The sequence below is a fragment of the Sapajus apella genome, unplaced genomic scaffold, assembly GCF_009761245.1.
Source record: "Sapajus apella isolate SASKATOON/1434 unplaced genomic scaffold, GSC_monkey_1.0 scaffold27, whole genome shotgun sequence".
NCBI classification, from domain to species: Eukaryota; Metazoa; Chordata; class Mammalia; order Primates; family Cebidae; genus Sapajus; species Sapajus apella.
In genome coordinates this window covers 6,138,270-6,160,246 of record NW_022436967.1, presented here as the reverse complement: position 1 = coordinate 6,160,246, position 21,977 = coordinate 6,138,270, and the positions used below count along the sequence as shown (strand labels likewise).

The window sequence follows — 21,977 nt, the reverse complement described above, 5'->3', positions numbered from 1 at the left end:
TAATCAGTAATATGTAACAATGAAGAGAATCTAGTGTGAACTGAACTCAAATTCAATTTGTACTTAAGTGACATGGCATTTTACAGAAAGAATGAGGAAATAGGAAGGGAGGCAAGCAAGGGATTAGTAGGGGCAAGATAATGAAAAATTCCCAAAACAGGAAAGGAAGGGTGTGAGTCCATATGAAATCCATTGGCATTTGTTAACTGGAGCTTATGGAAGTTAGACTCCTACCCTTTCAGGGACTGAAAGACAGGGTCCTATCTTCAGATGTTGGCTAGAACAGACAATAAACTCTTTTGGCAGCCTGGAATTTTCTCTGGCACACACTTTGAGGGGGCGCTATGATCATCCAAGTGCTTAGCCTTCACCTATTAGAAAGTACATTAGTGTTTTGTTTAAGTCTTCATAGACCAAGGTTGAGTCCTCAGAAGGGACCTTACAGAACTCAGAGGAGCCTGGCTAGAGTTTTGTTAAGGAGGCAATCTCTGACAAGTAACATTCCAAGTTTCAAATTTATCTCATATTTTTTATATAAAATTTTCATAATTCGAGAAAGAACAAAATATATGGTGATCAAATAATGAGATAGAATACTAAGGGAAAAACTAATAAAAACACATGTTAAGAGATCTACATAATGAGGTTATTAGACATAGATTTTAAAATATTTGAATAGATCTAAGGTATAGATAGTGCAATTTAAGAAAAAAGTAATATAACATATTTAAAAAGAACAATATTCTTATTGTTTGCAAATAGTGTCAGTATATAAGAAACCTGGTAATTCTCCAAACAAATACTATTTAAATAATGAGACAGTATAAAAAGTAGAGCAAAATAAACATCCACAATTTTTACATGAGTTTTAAAACATTTTTAAAATACATTATTTACAATAGGCACACACACAATAAGAATGGTAATCAACAATTTTTAGAAAGCAGTAACTATATTATTAAAACAAAATCTTAATTTGTTTTATAAAAATATACATATATAACAATATGATCTTATTGAAAATGACAAGTAAAATGATTTTATCAGTATAATAATATATAAAACTAATGGCTATTTGCACCACTAACAATTCTCTGAGAAATAGATTTACATATCTAACGTGACTTGACAATCTTATTTAGATATATAATAATATTTCAAACTTAATATGACCAAAATTAAAATATCGAATTCTTCTTCCTATGACAAGAAGGAGATGTATTATACCTAAGGACTATGGAGTTTTGAAGAACAGTGATACGAAATACATTGTTGTCAAACTTTCACTAAACACTGAGATCATCTTCTGGAGTACTAAGAGTACTAAGGAGAGAAAAAAAAGGAACTAAAACTCTTATACGCCATGGAGAATCTAGAAGCTTACCCCTTGCTTGCTGATTGATCAGAACAAAAAAAGAAACTAAACTATATTTTTTTAAGATAAAATAAATATTAGCATGTAAGTCAAGTAATATTTTTGTACTTAGCATTGTTCTGTATATACACACCTAATAATTGCAAAACTTTTATAAGCTATGGATTTTCAACTATTCACCAAGAAGCTAATTATAGATAGGAACTTGATTTTACATTATCGAACACAATTATTAATAATTCCTTACAAATTATATATTTTTAATCAAAATAATTGCGAAGCTGGTTCAACAAATATTTAGTAAATGTCTATCACTTGCCAGCCACTTTCTTTTGCTCTGATACTACCGTGGTTAAGCAATAATAATAATAATAATCATAATGAATTAGATATTTATCTGCCAACATGGCTTCATGGGCTCAAAGTCTAAAGGACAAAACATTTAATTTCAAAAATATGTTCACCTATCCTTTTATAATAATAAATTAGGACATGGGCTATGAAGAAAATGAATAGCGTTCTGGGCAAGGAACAATAGGGTGAAGAAGAAAACTATTTTAATAAGGGTAGTCAGAGACTCTGTGGAGCAGAAATAAGCAGAAATCTGGAGGAAAATTATATTTCAATGTGAGGGAATGACATATGCAAAGGTACTCTGCTGAGGAAGTGGCTGGTGTGTCTGAAGAAATTATGGACCACATAGGTAGTATATAGGAATCTGGGGAGAATGCTGAGACTGAAGGGTATGCAGAGACATTGTAGAACATAGCTAAGAGTTTAAATTTTGTTTCAAGCTTAGTTTGAATTTTATTCATGTGCCATAGAATCTCATTGAAGAATTTTAAGCAGACAAGATAAAAAGATCTAATTAGCTTTTTTAATGAGATTGCTCTATCTATTGCAGGGAGAAAGGATAAGAGCTTGGACAGAGCAGAGAATGTTCTGTCAAAAGGTTATCCCAACATTATAAGAAATTGCAGAGAGTGGCTTGAGGTAGGCCTGTGCAGTGGGGACAAAGAAATGTGGGTATATTCTGAATGGATTTCATTTTGTGCTGCAACAAAATTAACTGGACATCTCAGATTCACAGTTCTTTGCATCTTCTACCTTGGAAATACCCTGCTTTATCTGCTTCTGAAGACAGCACATTTTCCTTTACTATTACTAGAAGCCAGCACTTTACATTTTAGGGATATTGTAACAAAAATTTGAATGTGAAATGTAGGTTACACTGTATGATTTCTAAATTTAAATTCAACTTGAAATTCTACTTTTTTGATAAGAAAGGACATTTTATTAATGAGGGAAAGTCTTAAAGTAAGATGTGCTTCTTAGATTACAAAGGTCATTTTCATTTCAGAACATTTTTCTAGGAATATAGATTAAGATACTGGTAAAAGAACTCTGGTTGGAGAATCTTGATCTCAGAACAATTAGACATAAGACAGAGATCACGCCTTATATTTACTGGACAAGAAGAAATTGCCATCCAATTTAATTCAGTAATTAGGTTCATACTAGGTAGAAGTGCTTGACTATACCCACACTATACCACTTGTTTAGATTAAAGCTTGGGTCTGAAGATAATTATCTTCAAAGCAGGAGTCAGAAATTGTGTATTTTAAAATTAATGATGTGTACAGAGAAGTTTGAACAGACTTAATTAACCAAGTCAATGACGATCTTTGTTTTGTGTTTCCATAACAAAATACCACAGACTGGGTCATTTATAAAGAAAAGAAATTTATGGCCAGGTGTGGTGGTTCGTACCTGTAATACCAACACTTTGGGGTTCAAGGCAGGATGATCACTTGAGAACAGGAGTTTCAGGCAAGTCTTGGCACCATAGCAAGATCCCATCTCTACCCCCCCAAAATGTTTTTTAATTAGCCAGCCATGGTGACTCAGGTCTATTGTCCCAGCTACTTGGGAAGCTGAGGTGGGAGGATAGCTTGAGCCTAGGAGTTTGAGATTGCTGTGAGCTATGCTGTGGCACTGTACTCCAGTCTGGGTGACAGAGTGAGACTCTATCTCTTAAAAAAATAATAAAGGAAGATATTTCTCACAGTTCTGCAGGCTGGGAAGTCCAATATCAAAGTGCCAAAATCTGGCAAGGGCCTTCATGTTGCATTAGTCCATAGCAGAAAGCTTTCAAAGACAAGAGAGCATGTTGAGCAGGAGAGCAAGTGGGGACTGAAACCCCTTTACAACACACCTACTCCTGTGATAATTAACTCATTCTCTCAATAAAGACAAACACCTTCATGAAGGTAGAAATCTCATAACCTTATAATGTCTTATTAAGCCCTACCTTGCAATACGGTTGCATTGGAAATTAAACTTCCAACACAGGAATCTTTGGGGATACCTTCAAACCACAGCATATTGCCCTTTGTTCCCAAAATTCACAACCTTCTCACAATGCAAAATATATTCATTCCATTCAAAGAGCCTCACAAGTCTTTACTCAGTCAAACAACAACATACAAGTCCAAAGGCCAAAGTCACATCTAAACTAGATATAGGTGAGACTCAAGTCATAAATAATCCTAAAATATATTTCTCTTCAGCTATGAACCTGGGAAATTACCAAGATATGTGCTTTTAATATACAATGGTGGGGCAGGCATAAAATAGACATTCCTATTCCTAAAGGGAGAAATAGACAAGAAGAAATGGGTGCCTAAGAAGTCCAAAGCCCAATGGGGAAAACAACATTAAGGCTTAAGGCCAGAAAATAATCTTCTTGACTCTGTATCCTACATTTTAGTGGGGTAAGAATTGGGCCCCAAACCTTTGGCAGTCTTGCCCTTATGGGTTTGTTGAGCATAGGCCACACTGCATCTCTCACAGTTTGGTGTCTTCTTCCTACAGTTCTCTCATATTGGTTTTGCACACTGGGAACTCTACATTTCTGCTGTTTCGGGGTGGCCCTGCTTCCATGGATCTAAGATATTGCCCTAGTGGGGCTTTCCACAGTGGTTCCTTTCCTGTGAGAAGTCTCTGTCTGGATCCTGAGACTATCAACAACAACCTTAGAAATCTAGGTAGAAGAAGTCATGCCTACACAAATCTTGCATTTTAAGCACCTGCAGAATTAGCACCAGAGAAAACCAAACCCAGAAAGATCAAGATGGCCAAGAAGACCCCTAAGGCACTGAATGACTGAGAAGTGAAAGCTTCTTTCAAAGATTAAGACTTTCTAAACCACCTTGTAAGACAAACCAACCAACCTGTTTGTAACTTGCACTTCAAAAATCTCTGGACAGGATGCCAAGGAGAAAAGAAATTGATGCTTAATATATATTTGAGATATAGTTAATAATGTGGCAAAAAAAAAACTAATGGCAAGAGTTCTTAGTTTCAGTTCCATTATACAAACGACTTTGAAGACATCACTCCATACCTCATGAAACAATCATAGCTGAACAAACTAAAAATCAATAGTGTTTCTAATATTCATCAGATAATTGAGGTAGCAGGACAAACTGCTATTCTGAAATCTGGAGAAACAAGTGAACAGGAAGTCATAGTCAAGATCTCTTTACATGGAGCAGAAGCCACTGGAACTTTATGAATAGTCGTTTTGATAAATAATTGGAGGCTGAGTGTAGGCTACACTGAATATGAGAAAATTCTAGGGGCTGTAGCCTTCAGAGGAACATTCACTTTCATAAGATTTAAGTTCAACCCACCAGGGGGACAAAAGGAGTAAACCCTGTGAATTAACACCATGACATTAACAAACGCCTACCATCCCAAAGAAAACTGTATCAAAGTTTTCTAGAGCCTTAAAAGGTCATTCTTCCCACGCTAGCCCCCACCGCATTCCTATATCAGATAAGAAGGGGGAAAAGATACACAAGAAAAAACCTCACAAGGTCTCAGGCCAGAGACACAACATACTAAAGACTGAGATAAATTTTAAGGTTATAAAAAGCCTTCCTCCCTCATATGTTAACATTACACCACCAGAGCTCATGTGTTTAATAATGGAGGGTAACAGCTGAAAGAGTTACAACATATAGACTCTCTCTAATAAGGAACACTTAAGAAAGCCCAAAGTCACATGGAGTGGAAAAAAGAACAGCAGAAAAATTTAAAGCCTCTACCATGTAAATTGCAGAGACCAAGAAACAAAGCCCAACTTCTACTTAGATTAACACAAATTCTCACGGTACATAAATATTATACTATGTTTCTGTTATCTGATGAAGATACCTGGTTTCCAGCAAAATCCACAAGGCATGCCTAAGGTCCTGAGAAAAAAGCCTGAATAGATGAAACAAAGATGAGAACCTGACTCAGATTTGACACAGATGTTGAAGTGATCAGACAGGCAACTTAAAAATAACTATGGTTAATATACTAAGTGCTGTCATAGAAAAAGTTTACTATTATAAGAAAGAACAGTTGGATAATGTGAGTCAAGAAATGGAAATTTTAGGAAAGAATCGAAAGAAAATTCTACAAATGAAAAGCATTGTAAGAAAATTTAGAATGTCTTTGATGGATGCATAATAGGCTGGAAATGACCAAGGAAAGAATCAGTGAATTTGATGTTGTCAGTAAAAAGTTCCTAAAATAAAACACACACACACACAAAACGGAACATAACATCCAAGAATAATAGAACGATTTTTAAAACTGCAATACAGACATAACTGATATAAAAACAGAAAAAGAAAGATAAAATGCAAGAAATATTTGAAGCAGTAATGGCTGTGAGCTTTCTAAAATTAATGAAAGACACCTAATCACAGATCTCATGTTCTCATATTGCTTAGTACTACCATCCCTGCCCCCCTCCAGAGCAAGTGCTTATTGAGAAAAAGAAGCCAAATTTAACAATTATTTGATTGATTGCAGTTATAAAGTTTCTTTTTCTGTTTTTCACCTTACTTAAAAGTCTCTAGTTATATAATTGTAAGATTGTTGGCTCCTTCTGATTGGATGAGCTTAAGTTCTGTTTTTCTTATCATTTCCTTTTAAAAAATCTTAATTAAATATATTTTACTTAAAATAGCAGTCAATGTCACACCAACATCTTGTTAGTTGAGGAACTACGTGCTTTTTATAAACATAATTAAAACCGTATAAAATTCAGAGTACTACTATTCTTAACACCGCTATTCCTGCAGCTAAACAACTCATTTTTCCTAGTGCAAACTATGAAAGAGTATAGAAAAAAAAACAACAAATTATATAAAATGAAAAACTGAAAGTGTTAAATTAATACAAGAAATGACAGAAAAGGAAGAAAGAGACAAAGAACGGAGGTAATAATTATGAAACATGTAGTTAAGTTAGTTGGATTTTAAAGGCAGTAATTAAATTGTATGATGTAAACTTCATCTTTTAAAAAAGGATATAACTTGTAAGACTTAAAAATAAAAGTCATATACAATGCTTTAAAAGTCATATGCAATGCTTCCAGTAGATGCATTTTAAAATATAAAGTCATGGAAAAGTTCAGATAACATAATGGAAAAAGATATAGCATGCAAAATATAAACTCGAAAAGTTAATGTGGCCATTTTAGTATTAGACAAACCAAACTGCTGTGCAAGTAGTATTGCCAGAGATAAAGAAGGGTACTTTACAAAGATAAAATGGTCAACTGAATTTTTCTAAATACATACTAAATGACAGATCATCGGTCTTTTCTGAGGATCTGGCAAGATGGCAGAGGTAGAGCAGAAGAAGAAGCGGACCTTCCGCAAGTTCACCTACCGCGGCATGGACCTGGACCAGCTGCTGCTGGACATGTCCTACCGAGCAGCTGATGCAGCCGTACAGTGCGCGCCAGCAGCGGCGTCTGAACCTGGGCCTTCGGCGGAAGCAGCACTCGCTGCTGAAGCGCCTGCGCAAGGCCAAGAAGGCGGTGCCGCCCATGGAGAAGCCGGAAGTGGTGAAGACGCACCTGCGGGACGTGATCATCCTGCCCGAGATGGTTGGCAGCATGGTGGTCGTCTACAACAGCAAGACTTTCAATCAGGTGGAGATCAAGCCAGAGATGATCGGCCACCACCTGAGCGAGTTCTCCATCACTTACAAGCCCGTGAAGCACAGCTGGCTGGGTATCGGGGCCACTCACTCCTCCCGCTTCATCCCCCTCAAGTAGTGGCTCTGCTAATAAGGGCGCACATATCTCCAAAAAAAAAATGACGGATCATCAAAATTCATGAAAGCAAAATTGGCAGCTCTAAAGAAGGAAAAGTATACATTTGTAATAATAGTGAATAATTCAACTTTCTCCTCTCAATAATTGATAAGGCAAGTAGACAAAAATGTAATATTGCAGAAGATTTGAACAACACAATCAACTAAATTAATATTTAGAGCTGGCCATGCAGCTATAACACAGGCAAGCTGTTAACGCAATACATTTCAAATTATTGAAATCACACATAGTATGTACCATTAGCCCAACAAAATTAAATTAGGTATCTAAAAAAGATATGTAGTTATTACCCAAAATATTTGGAAATAAAGCAATATTTTCTCTTAACTAGAACCACTGATTAAAAAAAAAATAAGTTACAAGAGAAAAATAGAAATTACTTCCAGTTGAATTATAATTGAAGTACAATATATCAAAATTATTAGGGAATAAAGTTAAATATTTGCATGGAGGAAAAGTATAGTTTTAAATGCTTATATTATAAAGAAAGAAAGGTATAAAATCTGTGAGCTTAATTATTAACTTAAAAAGCTAGATGAGCAAATTAAAGAAGCCAAAAAATTATCTCAAAAATTTTTAAAAACAAAGTTTTTAGAAAAAAAAGAAGAGCAAAAATCAATGAAATAGAATTGAAGTTTAAAAAAGACAGAAGTTGCTTTTTTAAAAAGATTAGTAGAATTGATAGACAAATAACAAGACTGATTAAGCAAAAGATACTAACATTTACAGCACCAGAAATTAAAACATGATCATTGCTATAGATTCTATAAATATTAAATATACAGTGAATTCTTAACTATAAATAGTATGAATAAGCTTTTGATAATACTTGGAAATTTCGAAGAATCATTTTTGTGGAAAACATAGGTTGCCAAATCTATCAAAAGACAAAATACAAGTTTTGAATACCCCTATATATTTTTTTAAATTCATAATTTAGAATCTTTTCACAAAAAAATTCCAAGCTCAGTTACTAAATTATTTCAAATATTTAATCAAAACCATTAATTCAAATATTTAAGCAAAACCATTGATTAATTAGAAGTGAATGCTTCTTAAAGCATCTAATCTCAATTACAAAGGCTTCTAAAAACATTACCAATAAATAAAGTTATAGATTAATATCACTGATAGATTTAAATTGAAAAATTCTTAGGAAATATCAGCAAATTGAAGCCAGGAATACATAAAATATATTAATATAACACTACCAGAAGAATTAATTCCAGGAATGACAGGTTGGTTTAACATTTGAAAATCATCTGATGTAAATCAACACATTAAAAAGCTAGAGAAAAAATACACCATCTACATAAATGAAGGAAATAAAAAGCCACTTGCCAAAAATTATATATGCATTTTGGATCAAACCTCTTGGCAAATCATAACTATAAAATTAATTTCTCATAGTTAATAGTGAAATTTTAAATATTCCTCCCTATGAAAACGCAAATTGGCAAATTTAGCATGGTCTTTGAGAACTTTGTTTAAAAATATGATAAAAAAGAAAAATTATGAAAATTGAAAAGAAATGTAACTTTGCAAAAAAAATCATTGTAAAGAATTAATACAACAAAGCTAATAGAATTGTAAGTTAATATAGTAGAAAACAGGATACAAGATTGATAAGCTAAAATTTTAATTAAATGTAAAAATTAAAACTAAAAATCTTCTAGATGATTTTTGGCTTTAGATTTAGCTAGCAGAATGGATTCATAAGATGGGTCAGCAAAATTTTCTTAGGACAAAATGTTCACATATTTAAAGAAAAAAATAATTTAAAAGTGAATTTCCATTTTAAAAATACCCTGTCCATAAAGATAGTATATTAAGAAAATGGAAGTGAAATCCAATAACTGAGAAAAATATATTCTCAATATATATCTCTAACAAAGAAGAACTTGTATAAAAATATAGAAAGAATTCTTGCTAAAATATATTTAGAACTAAATATTTCAATTTAAAACTGAACAAACACTTGAGCAGATACTTAAAAAGTATTTCATAAAGAAATGAAAAGATGTTCAAAGTATTTACTTATCAGGAAAATGAAAACTAAAACTACAATGAGACACTGTGTCATAACCACAAGGATAGCGAAAATAAAAAGACAACACCAATATTAAGACATATAGAAAGCTGAACTCTAATACACTAGTAGTGTTTATGTAAAATGTTGGAAGTGCCTTAAAAATACTGCTTGTAAGACGCAAAGTTAAAATACACTATGACCCAAACATTTCACTTTTACAAATTTAATATTAAAAAGTGAAACTGTTTATCTACAAAATTATATATATAATTTCTCTTTTTTTTATTGTACTTTAGGTTCTGGGGTACATGTGCATATCATACAGGATCGTGCATAGGTACATACATGGCAAGGTGGTTTGCTGCCTTCATCCCCCCATCACCTATATCTGGCATTTCTACCCATGTTATCCCTCCCCACCCCCCCAACTCCCAAGTCCATAGAACTGTACCTACAGAGTGACTTTTATTGTACAAAAATACATGATGCCTGGGGACCTAGAATGGAATAGAGACTGTATAAAAATAAATTTTATTATATTATAAATAATTGATAAAACCATATTTAAGCAAGTAAGTAAAGGAGCTGACTTTTTTTAGTTACTTTGGAAAGATGTTTTGATTGGATATTGCAAAGACAAAGAGAATGGTACAAAAACCACTGTATTCTAGTAAACAAGTTTGTTTCACACAGAAATATGTATTAGCAATTCTGAAACTACATATATACAAAGTTTGAGCAAATATCTAAATGTATTGTAGATACTATAAACCAATCTTTTCTCTGCTGGAAAAAGACGTTTCAAAGGAGCAAAAGGGCAATGATGGAATGAATCCTGTGGTGCTAATCCCTGTGGACTGGTCAGATGTTTCATTATGGACTCATTTTTTGCTTTATTTTGGAGGGTGTGTATGTTTGATATTATTCATATATGTGATGTGTATATATACACATTATATTTAAACACAGATTAATACAGAAATAAATATGCAAGTATATATAAACATGAGCTAGTACAGGTACATATATTTCCACACTCTGTCGGCTGAGTTAGCCTACAACTGATGACACTCCAGTAACAGAGTCTACCTAGCACTAGGAAAATAGTTCCTAACTACCACTATTCAGTAAAAGGGACAAGGGTTCCTTGGAGAAGTAGTTGACATTGATTCCAAGGCTGGAAAAAGTAAAAGATGAGAGAACCCTGAAACAACTTATGGTGGCAGAAGGTAAGGAATGCTAACAGCAACTATAACACAAAGATGAGAGCATATCAAAAGCACATAGGAGACAATTGGTTTTTCTTGTTGTTTTGTTTTTTAAAAATCTATCCTTCTGAAATAATGAACAGGACCAGGAAGGAACTCCAGAGATGTTTGCTTCGCATCTAGTAAAGACAGGTGTCCAAGACTGGCACCAGGCATGATGACTGCTGGTGGGAATGATACACAGGAGACAATTTGAAAGAGGGCCAAGTGGCCAACACTCAATCTGAAGACAAGTATAAATAAAAATGGTATTGGCTTTAGACTAAAGAACAAATAAATATCCATGAGTGCATACTGGTATAAAAAATGATTGAATAATATGTGATGATGACAACTCTTACAGAATAAATCCATTTTTTTAAATGTGAAATAAATGAGGAAAACAGAATATCACTATTAGAACACCACAGGCATAAAGGTACCATGAAAAAATTAGTGGGTAATAGTTTCAGGCAAACAGAATATTTGCATAGTCTCCATGTAACTCACAATAATATTTATTAATTACAAAGGAAGGAGGAGATTTATAGTATAGAAACCTGGGTAATGTTACCTTATCCAACTAATGAAGGTTAGTATCACCTAGAAAGCCATAATATCATGTTCTCCTTGATAATATGTGATGAAAAAAAGCTTACCTCTGTGGTACGGTATTCAACACTCCAGTTGAATAATGAGAAAGCACTGAAATAACCAAAATTGTGGGACATTACAAAATTCATGAGTAGCACTCTTAAGTTTCTGTCATGAAAAACAAGGAAAGACTGAGAAACCATCACAGATTGGACGTACCAAAGGAACAACGGAAACTGAATGTAATGCGGGCCCCTTGATTGAAACTTGGAACAAGAGAAAAGATATTATTGGGAAAACATGTGAAATCCAAATTAAATTAGTAGTTTCATTTACAATATTTTACCATTGTTAACCTCTTAATTTTGACAAACATGCCATAGTTACATAAAATGTTAATATGAGGGAAAGTTAGGATGAAAAATACACAGAAAGTATCTGTAATATCTTTGCAACTCTTCTGTAAATCTAAAATTATTTTAAAAATTAAATTGAGAATATTTAAAATCAGTGGGTCTTTGAATACGTACTAGAAATGTGAAAAGACTATGGGGATTATCTGTACTTTAAAAGTTTCAGTGAGTTATTTTGTAATGTGAACTGGATCTGGTGAAGGTTTTAGAGTTGTCATTTTAATTAAAAATTCAACTTTCTATAGATTAAAAAATATAGACTCCCTACTACCTACTTACATTCTCACTTCCGATCTTTTGTTATGACTTTTAAAAAATATCACAGCTTTATACAGGTAAAATTGATATTAATAGATTGAACACAATTAAAAAACACAATTGGCAAATTTTGATACATGTCTACACACAAGGAATCCTCACCATAATCAAGAAGGTGAACATGCATCATCTCTATACTGCCTCATTCCTCTTGTAATCCCACCCTCTTTCTTTCCGTATCCTTCCACCTCCCCAGGACGAAACTGTTCATCTTTCTGTACTATGTTGGTTTGCAGTTTCTAAAGACTTATGTAAATAGAATCACACATTATTCTTTCTTTTTGTACTCAGCATTATCATTTTGAGATTCATTCATGTTGTTGTGTATCAATAGTTAAATCTCTTATAATTGCTAAGAAGTCTTCCATTATGTGGATATTACATAACTTATCTTTTTATCTGTTGACTGCCATATGAGACATTTCCAGTTTAAAGTTATTACAAATATAAAACTGCTATGAACACTTGTGCACAAGAATTTGCTATAAGTGTATGCTTTCATTCACCTTGGGTAAATGCCTATATTGGAAATGACTGGATTTTATGGTAGATATGTGTTTAACACTATAAGAAACTATCAAAATGTTTTCTGTATTGCTTGCACCATATTACATTCTCACCAGTGGTGTGTAACATTTCCAGTTCCAACACATTCGTAATATCATTTGATATAGACAGTCTGTAGAACCATTCTAATAGAAGTGTAGTGGTATTTATTGTGGTTTCAATTTGCTTTTCCTGAGTGATGTTGAAAATCTTTACACATGCTTTTAATCTCTTTCTCTCTGTGTTCTCTTTAATGAAGTATCTTTGGAAAGTTTTTATTCATTTAATGTATTTTATTATTAAGTTTTGAGAATCTTTAATATATTCTGGATACAAGTCCTGTTCAGATATTTCCATTGCAAATATTTTATCTCATCCTGTGACTTGATTTTTAATTCTCTAATAGTCTTCTACCTAGAGTTAGAATGGCATATTTTTTCCTTTCCTTTTCAATGTCTTTATTATTTATTAATAACAAATGTTTTGTTATTTAAAGATAACTTTTTGTAGCAAGTATAGTTAGATCTTTCTTATTTTTATTTTTATTCAACCTTTTTAATTTTATTTTTTCTGACATTTTTTCTTATTTATTTGTATTATTTGGAAAACTTGCATTTAATTTGTTTATTTCTACTAGTACTAAGACTATGATTTTGCTTTTGGATTCTATTTGCCATAAATTTTCTTTGCTCTTTTTTTACTTTTTTTCTACATTTGTTTGATTAATAAATTTTCTTATTTCATTTCCTTTGTTGGTTTATTATGTGTATTCTTTATTTACTCATTTTATCAGTTTCTTTTGGGTTTATGGTATTGATCATTAATTTAATATAGCCTAATTCCAATTGATATTATAGTATTTCATGTATAGTACAACAATCTTATCATAGAAGAAATTTTCAATTTCTTCCTGTTTGGCCTTTATTACACTATTGTCATACGACTTACATATATATATGTCCAATATATGTTAACACATCTACACATATATAAATATATTAACATATTGATATATATGTCAATATACACATTTATACATATCTATGTATGTTAACATGTTGTGTGTGTATGTTAACATACACACATGTGTGTGTTAACATATGAATGTTTATGTTAACATACAAATGTCTATGAGTGTGTTTATATATGTTAATATATGTGTGTAACATATATATATTAATGTGTGTTGACATATATATTTATATATGTGTGTTAATATGTATATGTTATGTTTCCCATATATTTAAACAATTATCTTTTGAATTGATTTAAATCAAAAGAAAAGTCTTTGATGTTTCCCCTAGAATTGCCATTTCCATTGCTCTTCATTTATTTCTATAGTGTAAATTCATATTTCCACCTCATGTCATTTTTCTTCTGTCTTAAAAGAATAACTTCTTCAACATTTCTGTGGCACAAGTTTTCAGGTGAAAACTTATTTCAGCTTCTGCATGTCTAAAAAGTCTATATTTTACTTTCACTTTTGAAAGATATTTCCTTAATTGGTGTCGCATCACAGCCTTATTTCTGTATACTTTTCTTTCACTTAACTTACTACATTATAAAAATGTATACAAATTAGAAGGCGATAGTAAGTGTGGAAAAAATTTTATTTCATGATTTTGTCTGGAAACCTTAATACAGATTAGCTGCTAAATACATATTTGTCAAATTATAATATTACACATTTTTGCATCCTTTACAGAAATACATACTGTGCTTCTAGCTGTTGAACTATTTTATTTCAAATAACATTACTGGACAAATAAAACTATCATATTTGTTATGATTCAAGAGGTCTATGAAATAATATAATTGTCTTTTTAAATTAAAAGCCAGTGATGTGTGTATTTAATTATTTTGGTTAATCAAAACATAACATTCTTAGAAATGTGAATGTGTTTATCAGTTCAGTGCCTCTACTATTCTGAAACATTCACTATTTAATAAAATTACTGACTTCCAAATATAGTGTTTTTAATTTATTTTATTTGTTATCTATGATTGCTTTATAGTATATGTTCTCCATCAGTGATTAAGAACCTTACACAGGAATTTATGGCATTAGATATATTTCAGTACAACATCTCATGATCATAATCATTGTAAATGGACAGCTATCTCTATTAAAGCTACTGATTATTTGGTAATTAATATATTCTAAGAACTCTGCTAAATACTATACTTTATACGTAGTATCTTATCTAGTTTTTACCACAAATCTATATATTGAGTTTTATTTCTCTTTTTTCAGTAAGTTAACTAAGATATAGAAAAGAAAGTTGAGAGGCATAAAAATGGTTAAATGGTTAAAGCCTCTTTGAAATTATGGAATAAATCAAGTTTTATTAACTCTTGCCCATTTTACCAAGTGAACATCTCTACTGTGTGTATTATCTACCAGGTACAGGGGTTCAGACTATCTGAGTTATGTTGTGTAATAAAATAGTTTTAAGACAACAACTTAGATTTTCATAGCCCTTTACAACATTCAACATGCTTTTACAAACATTTTCACTTCATAACCCTGAGGTAATTAATGCAGATTTATGTCTCCACTGTGCAGTTAAGGAAACAGAAGCTCAGTAACTTGAAATGATTAAGTCAAGGTAACAAGAAAACCCATTCTTTCTCACTAGCAGACAGTGGGTATTCTCTCCCTAGTCCTTCTGCTTCTTTAGAAAACAATAACTTTGTTCTGACCTCATAGCATTTATACTCATTAGTTTCTCTGGCAGAAATCCTTTTATTCTATATATTTTCATGGTACACTTCCTTTCCTCATTGTAAACAGGTCTTTGCTCACATGGTAGCTCCTTAGGAATACCTCCTACCCTCTTCCAATACATCTACTTGTCTCTTATAATGCTCTAAAATCTTACTCTTTTTTGAAGTTTTCTTAATAGAAGTTTTCTTTTCTTCATAAATGTTTTCCCCTGCTTTCTATTTCTTTAATGTCTGGATAACACAATAGAATAAGACTGAACCCTAGAGTTGGTACAATACTGAGGAAAATATATCTTTTCATAAAAACTGGTAATTATAGTAACTAAGTAATTTTCTGCTGATTTTTTTTTATCATTATATATAGGTTTATTTTTTAATTAAAGAAAAAATTGAAATATATCCTTATTCATTTTTATTTTATATGACTGTGGTACATTTTGATTATCCATGCCAAGACTTTGTGATCATATACTGGAATAAACTAGTGACTCATACATTCACAGATTCACAATTTCAGCATGATAGTAAAATATTGGCAATTGCTATCATAAAGAAATATTGGGATAAGACTGTTTTTAAACCTAAAAAAAATCATACTTCTAGTTATTTTTGTCTATTAACTTAACAGCATCTAGTAAAATCTGACTTTCCTACAAATCCCTTAAATATGTAACTTTTAAATACATTAAAATGTCAATATGTAAACATTGAAAAATTAATTATATACTAATATCAACATAAGAATAACCTAGTATTTTAATTTCATCTGTGAATCATTTAGTTGATGAACTGCATTTAAGATATACAATGTTTATAACAGTAAGCAGTAGTTGATGTTAGATATGTCTCTCCAAAATTATATGACTTGATAATTACTAATTTTGATGAAATCTGTTAGATATTTTACGTGGTACCATTATAAGATTAAAAACTTCACTATGATGTTCCTTTGGTATTTTGACTACAAGCAAATGATAAGCATTACTGAAAAACAAATACATTCTTCTGCTATGTCCATTCTTTGTGACAGGCCAGGCATGGTGGCTCACGCCTGTAACCCCAGCACTTTTGCACAATGCAGATGGATCACTTGAGGTCAGGAGTTTGAAACCACCTGGCCAACATGGTGAAACCCCGTCTCTACTAAAAATACAAAAATTAGCCGGACGTGGTGGCACATGCCTGTAATCCTAGCTACTCTGGAGGCTGAGTCAGGAGAATCACTTGAGCCCGGAAGGCAGAGGTTGCAGTGAGCCAAGATTGTGTCACTGCACTCCAACCTGGGCAACAGAGTGAGACTCCATCTCAAAAAAAAAAAAAAAAAAAAAAAAAAAAAATTCACTGTGACAAATTAATGCCACTATTAAATCTTATAATGTAAAAGAAAATTAAGCTGAAAAATATTTAAGAGTTTTATTTGACACACTTTTTAATAGTTCTTAGTTGTATGCCCTTTTGTAGTTTCAAAAGGGAAAACCAATAGAGCAAACGTAGTCTATGTTATATTATTTCTAATTAAAAATAAAGTATTACTTAATCATCATAATTTTCATTCTTCTTTGGAGAAATACAGCTTATAGTTCTGATAATAGATATGCAAAATATTTTTGAAAATTTTATTTTAGGTATTTCTTATTTATTTTATCTTACTAACTGGTAAAGGTTTAATATAGAAAATAATTGCCAAACTTCTAGTTTTATATCAAGAAGTGATTGCTTTTGAAGAGAACAAAGGTAATACAATAAAGTTGGTTGATAATTCTGAGAAACTAAATGCCTATGTTGTTACTTTTATATTCTCTTTGACCTCGCCCTCAAACAATCTGGGCTTCAGTTTCACCATTGCATATAGAGAGTGAGAATGGGCTCAGGTTTAGCTTATAAGTGCTGCCATGGTCTGACTGTTCCTTACACCCTCTCTGACTTTCAAAACTGTTCCAGTAATGACAACTAAATCCATGGTCATTCTATATTTAGGGAAAACTACTCCAATGCAGAAAATGTTGGCTAATATAAAATATAATGTCCATTTGTTTAATAAATATAGGAATTAAGCTATTTGTCCCCTTCTAAGTTTATATAATTATTATTTACTAAATTAAATATTAAGAATTGTGTAATCAAGATTATATATATGTGGATTTTAGTTTTATAAATATTTCAACATAACACATTTCAATGTAATATTTTTTATTTTTAATTGTGGCAAAGTATGCAAACTAAAATTTACCATCATAACTTTTTAAAGTGCATAGTTGAGCAGTATTAAACATATTCACGTTGTTGTGTTTGATTTATATGTAATAAATATATCAATCGTAAGTCAAATTACCCCTGAAAATCATCACTTAATGGATCCTAAGCAAAATTACAAAAAAGGCAGAGTATGTTAAAAATCTCAAATTCATCACTCTAGCCTAATTCAAAGCCATGAGAACCCTTTTTATAGTAGCAGACACTGACTCTTGGGGACAGTAAGAGAAAGACAACACATAGTCGCCAAGGTCACTGAAATCCAGCATTCCTGACACTGCTCCTGGATGCTCTTGGGAAGTAATGATAATCTCTGTATCAATAGTTGGAGTAGAATGAATAAGTGACTTGGTTACAGTCACACCATGAATAAAACTACAAATCTGACCTAGTTTGCTCTGTCTCTGAATACCTAATGTGTATTTTATATATATTGGATATTTGTCAAGTAGCATGCCCTAGTAAAGGAATATGATTTTTGAGACACATACATAGGAATCAATTTTTTCAATTGAAGATGTGGGCTGAACATAAGGCAGTACACATGTAACTAAGTCTCTGAAACAGAACACTTTAAAAATGGGTTGTTTTATTTTATTTTGCATAATAACTAAAGCTATTACTTTTAAAACACCTAATATGGAGCCAGATCTGTTTGAATTCATATTTTCTAGTAAATATCAATTAGTTTTGCGGGCTTGGGCAAGCCCTTCAAACTCCTAAATCATCAGTTCCTTCATCTTGTTCACTTTTCATCTCAAAATGAAAATAACGCTAATATCAGAAACATTTACCTTGTTCTGATGCTAAGCCACTTTTTATTACACAGTTTTTGTTGGCATCTCCACCTCCCGGGATCCAGGGATTCTCCTGCCTCCCAGCCTCCCACGTAACTGGGACTAGAGGTGCATGCTACCACGCCCTCCCAAGTAAGTAGGACTAGAGGTGCATGCTACCACATCTTGCATCAAAATTTTTGTTTTACTTTGTTTTTGTAGAGACGGGGATTATCCCTGTTGCCTAAGCTGGTCTCAAACTCCTGGGCTCCAGAGATCTACCCGCCTTGGCTTTCCAAACTGCTGGGATACAGGTTGAGCCACCACCCCCCAGCCAAGCTCCTCAGTTTTTACATACTGCTCAACTCAGGGCTTTAAGGTCTTTACTTGTTAAAATAGAAATCATGATATCGCCTATGTTGCACAAGTAATGTGATAATTAAGTGAATTATATAGAATTTATTTAGAACAATGTCTGGCACATAGTCTATATGGTGCTAACTTTCTTTTCTAAGTAGAGTTATTTTAGCTAGAAGAAAGAATTTACATGAGACAGAGGTTTTACTGCAATAAGAATACAGAGCCCATCATCTGTGAGGACTGTTAAGACAGTATAGTTCATGGGAATCAAAAATTTTCAGGAATCCTTGCCCAGTTGCTCAAAGAGCCACCTCCACTGGGCATTGGTAAGAGAATTCAAGAATTTTTTGTCCCACCAAACAAGTGGCTGGGCTTTAGGAGTTTCCATTCTGTTCAATCAACCATCACCACTGTCACAAGAGCTAAGATATAATGTATATAGAACAACAACTTTGATGCCTTCTGAATGGAAAGGCTTCCTAGAAGAGATTCTATGCAACACAGTCAATAAAAATTTCAGTATAACCATTTGGAAAATGAGGACCCAGTAACAGATACGTTATATTACCAAAGGTTATGCTCCTCATGAGTAGAACAACAGACTTAAACCATGTGTTTCAGGCTCTAGAGCTTTCAATTTTTCAAAAATCTTTTATTTTCCACTAATAATTATAAGTCAAAAAAATTTTAAGTTCTAATTGTTTGTGCTAAATCTATAGTAGACAGTCTAAGGGATTAGCTTACTTCCTGAGAACTATCCTCATCCATAAACGAGGCTGTTTCTACACCATCCCACCCTTACTCCTTGAACTCTTACTATCAAAATCCAGAAAATAAATTACATTTAGGAGCTAATCTAAGCTACACCAATCATAGTCTTTTATAGGAACTGAGTCTTAACAGTCGGGTATTGGCATCAAAGTTGAAAGATAATGTAGATTCAACATCTGTGAAGTGTTAAGGCAAAATAAAATGAAGACCATGCCTGAAAAGTTTCTGAGCAAACAAATCAGCTAGGCCTTAAAAAATAGCCTTAACAGGCTAGGCACAGTGGCTCATGCCTGTAATCCCAGCACTTTGGGAGGCCAGGGTGGGCTGATCACAAGGTCAGAAGTTCCAGACCAGCCTGGCCAACATGGTGAAACCCCATATCTACTAAAAATACAAAAAAATTAGCCATGCATGGGTGCATGCCTGTAATCCCAGCTACTTGGGAGACTGAGGCAGGAGAATTACTTGAACCCAGGATGCAGAGGTTGCAGTGAGCTGAGATCCTGCCACTGTACTTCAGCCTGGATGACAGAACAAGACTCCATTTCAAAAAAAAAAAAAAAATAGCATTAACGTTGCTTAAGACTACAGACATAAGTGAAACTGAACTTGGATCATTTCTGCTAAATGTTTATGTTACAGAAAAACAAAACGTAACCTTAGGTAATCCAAAACAGTCAATTAATACACAGTTACAGGACCTATCGAGGTAAACTAAAGAAAACAATTTTGAAACTGTAACCAAAGAATTTATTTGTTTTACTTCCCTGTTTATAAATATTTGCAGCTGATGTTTCATCAGAGTACTAAACCTCTTTTGGGTTGATGCTTCCCAGTTCATAAATTGCTGTTTGCTCAAATTAACTCTACAATTTTATTGCTGTGTCACTTTTTCTTTTAACAGCAGAAAATGCTGACCTGAGAAATACGATGCCAACGAGAGAGGGGACTGGTCCATTTTTACAGGAGAAGATACACAGGAAGAGGCAGGTTGAATTGGGAGAGAGAAAAGTAAAAACAGAATTAACTGATTATAATTAATTCACATTCCAGGTTCATCTCTTAGACAAACTGATTTCTTGTTTCCTGTCTCCTTAGGGTATATCTGAAAACTGAAGAACTAACAATGTTAATACTCTGCTTCTCTTTTCTTAAGTAGCTCAGTGAGTTTCCATTCTACATAATCAAAAGAGCCTCACCTAGAACCAGGAACACTGAATTCAAAGAGCCTAGTCTGTTTTAAAGTTTCTGAACTAACTCAAGATCCTAATAAGAAATGCAAAAATAGGCAGGGCGCGGTAGCTCACGTCTATAATCCCAGCACTTTGGGAGGCCGAGGCGGGTGGATCACGAAGTCAAAAGATTGAGACCATCCTGGTCAACATGGTGAAACCCCGTCTTTACTAAAAATACAAAAAAAAAAAATTAGCTGGGCATGGTGGTATGCGCCTGAAGTCCCAGCTACTCGGGAGGCTGAGGCAGGAGAATTGCTTGAACCCAAGAAGCAGAGGTTGCGGTGAGCCGAGATCGAGCCATTGCACTCCAGCCTGGGTAAACAGCGAAACTCCGCCTCAAAAAAATAATAATAATAATGCAAAAATAAAAACAAACTTTGGGCCAGGTGCAGTAGCCCACTCCTGTAATCCCAGCACTTTGGGAGGCTGAGGTAGGTGAATCACCTGAGGTCAGGAGTTCGAGATCAGCCTGGCCAACATGGTAAAACCTCATCTCTACTAAAAATACAAAAATTTGCTGGTGTGGGAGTGTGCACATGTAATCCCAGCTCCTTGGGAGGCTGAGGTAGGAGAATTGCTTGAGCCCAGGAGGTGGAGGTTGCAGTGAGCTGAGAATATGCCACTACACTCCAGCCTGGGTGACAGAGTGAGACCGTTTTTATTTTTTTGAAAAGAAAAAAAAAAAAACTTAGTGAAACAAATGCAAAGTATTTCACAAACAGTATATGTATTTTAACATATGTTATCAAATGATCTCAGAGAACACTTTACTTGTAGAAATGTAAATGCATTCAACTGTACATATTAAACATATTTTATAATGACACATGATATTGGCTCATAAATATATATTAACAAATGCCTAAGACATATAAAAGGCCATATTTATAAATTTATTGTTTTAGCTATGAAAAAAGAATCTTTAATTCAAGGAAAGAAATGTACTTTGATTTTAATGATAATCACAATAAATTTGATTTATGAAGTAAATGATGTTTCTTCCTGTCAAACTAAGATACAGAGTATTCCTTGTCCTTAGCAATTCTTCATCATAAGTTTTTGAAAATAACTGATAAGAAGGGTTGAGAATAAAAACAATGCATTTTCAACACATTAATTTGAATTACTAAATAAAAAGTTAAGTCT

The 21,977-nt window shown here is 33.0% G+C and overlaps 1 pseudogene; it reads left to right on the top strand.

Annotated features, from left to right (window-relative positions):
- The first annotated feature begins 7,016 nt into the window (after positions 1–7,016).
- LOC116560769 lies at positions 7,017–7,540 on the top strand (annotated as a pseudogene).
- Positions 7,541–21,977: the final 14,437 nt, after the last annotated feature.